This window comes from Solanum tuberosum, unplaced genomic scaffold (genome assembly GCF_000226075.1).
Source record: "Solanum tuberosum cultivar DM 1-3 516 R44 unplaced genomic scaffold, SolTub_3.0 scf00173, whole genome shotgun sequence".
NCBI classification, from domain to species: Eukaryota; Viridiplantae; Streptophyta; class Magnoliopsida; order Solanales; family Solanaceae; genus Solanum; species Solanum tuberosum.
The window spans coordinates 595,538-600,848 of NW_006239104.1; positions in this window are offsets into that span (position 1 = coordinate 595,538).

Consider the following 5,311-nt stretch of genomic DNA (forward strand, 5'->3'; position numbering starts at 1 on the left):
CCCCCCTTCCCCCCCTACCAGCCCCCCATGCCCCAAAAAAAAACTTAAGTTTGTTTTTTAAAAAAATTACACGTATTTTATAATTAAAAAAAAGAAAGAAATTAAAATACAAAAGGGTAGGGTCGTATTTTCTTTTCCCAATTTGCTCTTTTTACACAATGACAAAAAAAATTAGAAGCCATTACATAAAAAACGACCGGAAATTGTGCACAAAAAGAGAAAAAAAAGCTTGAGTACTAGAATTAGGAAGAAGAATAAGAAAAATGGGATTTTGATTTGAAAAAAATAAAGATATATTTAAAAGGGGTTCATTAAGGGTAAAATTGTCATTTTCGCTTTTTTTTTTTACTGTTGTGGGCCTCGAAAAATATCCTTGACGCGCCTGAATTGCGTCTCAATCACGCGTTATGCCAGGTTGGATTCGCGTGTTTTTTTGTTTAAGAATTGGATAGTTGAAGTGCCTACTTGTGCACTTTGAAAGTTAGAGGTCATACTTAAAATTCGATGCCAAGTTTAAGGTCCAATTTATGTATTATGCCTAAAAAATAAGTTGTACAAATTGAATATCAAATAGTACTATAAAACTAATCTTGGCCCATTAAAAAGTAAACACATATACTACACGTGTGTTTCTACCCGTACAACAGCCCATATGCACCTCCCTTTTCCAATTTATAATTATTTTTCTTGATTTTTTCCTCAATTTCTCCATTTTCTCCCTCTCAGTATCCGTTTTCCTTTTTCTTTTTACGGAAAAAGGTCTGATATATTCCTCAACATTGTCATTTAGAGCTGACATATCCCCGTTATGAAAGTGGCTCATATATATCCTTATTTATATACAAATGACTCACATATACCATTTTCCTCTAACGGAAATGAAAAAAAAAATTAGTTTAATTTTTTTAATATATATATATATATATAATCCCATATGAGTATATTTAATCCTTCTCAAATATATTTTTTTTAACTTTTTTTTTGTTTCAATGACTAATTTAAATTTATTGTTTTGATGGTCAAATTTATTTATGTTTCATTAATATTCTTATAAAACTTATTATAGATGACCAAATTTTTTTCTTCAAATACAAAAATTAAATTATAATATAGACAAAAAAACTAGTTTTAAATTATAATATAGCCACAAAAAAATAGTTTTAAATTTTTTTCTTTACACTAAGAAATGAAAAAAAATAAGAATAAGAAAGTCAAATAATTATAATAAAAGAAGTCAAAAAATAATTTATGTATGAAAAAGATTAAAATATACCTTGAACTTTGCTAGAAGATGATAGTTTCTTATTTTTAAATGAAGTGGTATGTAATAGTTATATACATTGATATTAGGCAATGAAGATAATACAGATAGTTTTTTTTCATTTTTCTTCAATATGTACAATATTATTTGCTAAACAAAAACTGATATATTAGTGGCAAGGTAAATGGAATATAAGAGGTTAATTTTGAAACAATAATCTACTGTATTGAATTGAAGATATATTTTATTTTAAAATTTTCTCTATCTTTTGTAGACTATAATCTTCTATGTAGACATTTATTTCTTTTTTGAAACTAAAGTTTTTGAATAACATTATCAATAGGTGTAACAAAACTACTATTACAAGTCAAAAGTAAGAAAATTTCTAGCAAAAATAATTTCTATATATGCTTCAAAAAGTTTTTTAGGCTTTCCTTTACAAGTAAATCCATCATCATGTTCCGCTCCCTGAAACTGTGCCAAAGCCCTTATCATATGCTACTAATTAATTTACACAAAAAATGTATGTACGATTGTTGATATAATACTACAATATGTATGATATTTATAATATTTTTATTTCAATTATACCAATTCAAAAATAATTATATGAAAAGAGAAGAAAGAAATATATACTATACAATACATTTGCAAAAAAATAATAATGAGTGTACTAACAATCAAAATTCATGATTACTTGAAATCTAACAAATATTATAATCAAGATCAATTATGTAATTGTTAAATTAGATTAACTTTTCGACCAATCATACAGAAATAATGCATTTAAAATATTACAACTACTATCAAAATTACCTCAATATCATTGTCATGAAGATTTTCTTTATTGATCATGTATATATACTTGCTTGGAGAAGTATAACGAATACGTAAAAAACACATTCAATTATGAAAGTATAACTAACTACATAAAAATAAAAAGATAGACTTGAGATGAAATATTTCTTATCTTTATATATTCCTTTTGTGTTACAAGTTATAAAATACAACTCAAAAGTGATGAAGAAAAGAAAGACCAACTTTGGGAATATTCATGAACAAAACATGAGTTTATATAGGGAAAAATAGGGGAATACAATAAGGCATTACAAATTAAAGTTTGGGGGTTATGAACATAAAATTTGTGGGAGTTATAGATATTATTAAGAGTAGAAATTGAAGAGTGATGAATTATGAGTAGTTACTCCTTATAAATACATTAAATTTATAATATATATATATATATATAAAAATATAAACAAAATATTAGTATTAGTTTATAATCAGAAGAAGGTAAAATGAATTGAAAATTTCTTGACCTAAATTAGTATAATATTACTTTTTTTTCCAACTTTAGTGTATATATATTAAAAAGTATAAAATAAAATATGGAAATTTTAAAAAGAGTAATTAAAATGGATTACGAAAGGAGAAGACATGGAGTGGCTTGTCACTTCTTCAACTGATACAGTATAATTAATAAAATCAATGTAGTAACTTATAGACAATGAATTAATATGTGATTGTTAAAAAAAAAATTAATGAAACCTCATAAATAGGATAGGTTATAGTTAATTTTTAAACTAAGAAATAAGAAAAATAAATAAAGAAAATGTCAAAAAAAGATAAACAACAATGGTGACCTTAGAGAAGTGTCTATATTTGACTTTATATTATATATAGATTCTTCATTTTCCCCTTTTTCTTTCTCTTTGGTTTGTTCTCTGTTACTTTTCTGCATTTTAGTTTAATATAACTATAAATTTCTTTCACTTTATTTTTTATTTTATCCTAATTTTTCATGTTGGGTTTCTACCAATTCAATCGATCTTATACTTTGCAGATGAATTAAGAAATGAAAAGTTTTGCATATGCACATAACTTATTTTGGAGTTCACATATTGCGAGGTAAGGAACGAGACGACTGCAATGAAACTGTTTGATAATTATTGCTTTTCTAAAGTAGTTAATTTGTTATGTGTATCGTTTTTGCCTAATTTTGGTTTCAGAATTTCTTTAATCTCTCTAATCGGTGATATATTCCTATAAAATGGTAGTATATCATTTGGGAGGATTTCATTTGATCAACTTGGGGACATGACATATGCACGTAACCATTTAAGTTTATCATTTGATTGCAATTGAGCGACTATCTCACCCATAACTTAATTCTCCAAAAATAAATTTGAGATGTCTTAAGAATTTTTTTAATAAGAATAAAGCTTGAAAGTACGTTAGCTAAAGCGGAAATAATTTTAAAATTTTCAAGTAATGTAAAGATGCTTGTTTAACTATTTGGTATATACAACTTTCTATTAGGATTTCATTAGTTATGGTGTCAAATTTTTTTTTTAAAAATAGATTATTTAGTAACAGGTAGTGGTGCACTTCACATTATTGCTACTTTAAAAGTACGATCTTTGTTGCTTTTTGTACAACTATTCTACAATTTATTTGATTTAGAGTTATTGATTAAAAAAAATATACCTAAAGTATCTCAATTTTTCGAGTTGCAGAACTTCAATTATCAGGCGTGTGAATTTTCTACAAGGACTATTACCAACTATTTGTCAAAACACACTTCAACTATCAGGTTTGTCAATTTCCTACCTGAAATATCACCATCTTTCCAGTAGGACAATTGATATTTGAGGTTTTTCAGTAGGACCATTGGTATTTGAGGTGTGTTTTTTTAATGATGAATAGTTGTTGATAGTTCATGTAGTAAAATTAAGAAAAGAAAAGAAAGAGAAAGGTGTTCAATTTCTTCAAATTCTTCAATAAGTTCCAATGATATGTTAATCTTCAATATGGATACACATATTCAATTGTAAGGATTAGTCGAAACTTATGTATCCACCTGATGAAAAAAGAAACACCTTAGGGAACCTCACCGTGTTAAATTGTCATGATAAGAAGAGATTCAACTTTGCGGACTAATTATGCATTTATTGAAAAACTAGCGTAATATGAAAAAACAGTTTTAGTATCCTATGACCTCCACCATTTTTCTTTGAAGGAAAACCTCTTGATGTTTACTATGACATAGCAGATAGGTGAGTTTTAATTTAGATCGTTTTCTCAGGGGGCTTAAAAGTTCTGCTCTACTTTTAAAGAGCATACTTGCCTTTTTATTACTGATTGTTAAAGAATATTCCAGTTTAGTCTTGCATACTTTTCAAGAGCATACTTGCTCTACCTTTGTATGTTCTCGATGTGAAATGAAATTGAGATTATATATACATGTTTAAAAATTGGCTCTACCATCTTGTATTATATATTTGCAGGTTGCTATCTTCAGGAGAAAAAGTTCAATCTATTCATAAGGTGTATAATCACCACATATTCTTTGAGAGAATGTTCCACTGAAGAAGCTCAACCTTTTCATACTCAAAAGGCGTATATATAGCCATCACATGTATTTTGAGGCGTGGAAGATCCTTTTAGATGGATGAAAATGTTCGCGTATGATGGTGTACTTATTTGTTCTCTAAAATCATGTTTGTGTAATTATATCAAAAGTGATGTTATGTGAATATCATTCCTATAGTTTGGTGATGTTTGCCCCTTTTAATTAAGAGCAACTTTCACATATAGCAAACATAAAAATCATATTTGTATGTTATAGCTAAAGTTTGCATAATTGTGCTCCATAACAACATCGCGTATATTTGTGCAATTATAACAAAAGTGATGTTATGTGAATATCATTCCTATAGTTTGGTGATGTTTGCCCCTTTTAATTAAGAGCAACTTTCACATATAGCAAACATAAAAATCATATTTGTATGCTATAGCTATAGTTTGCATAATTGCGCACCATAGCAAACATACGCGATGTTTGCTATGGCTATTAATATGTATATTTCGCTATATATATACAAAGAAGCAATTATATAATATGTTTCGGTATACATATACAAAAGAATCAATTGTATAATTTGTGTTTGTATAAAGAGAGAAAGACAAAAGAAAACTGGACAGGGGAAGATCTGTATTTGTATAATCAAAGAGTATAGGACGAAAATATATGTATTTGTATTTGTATAT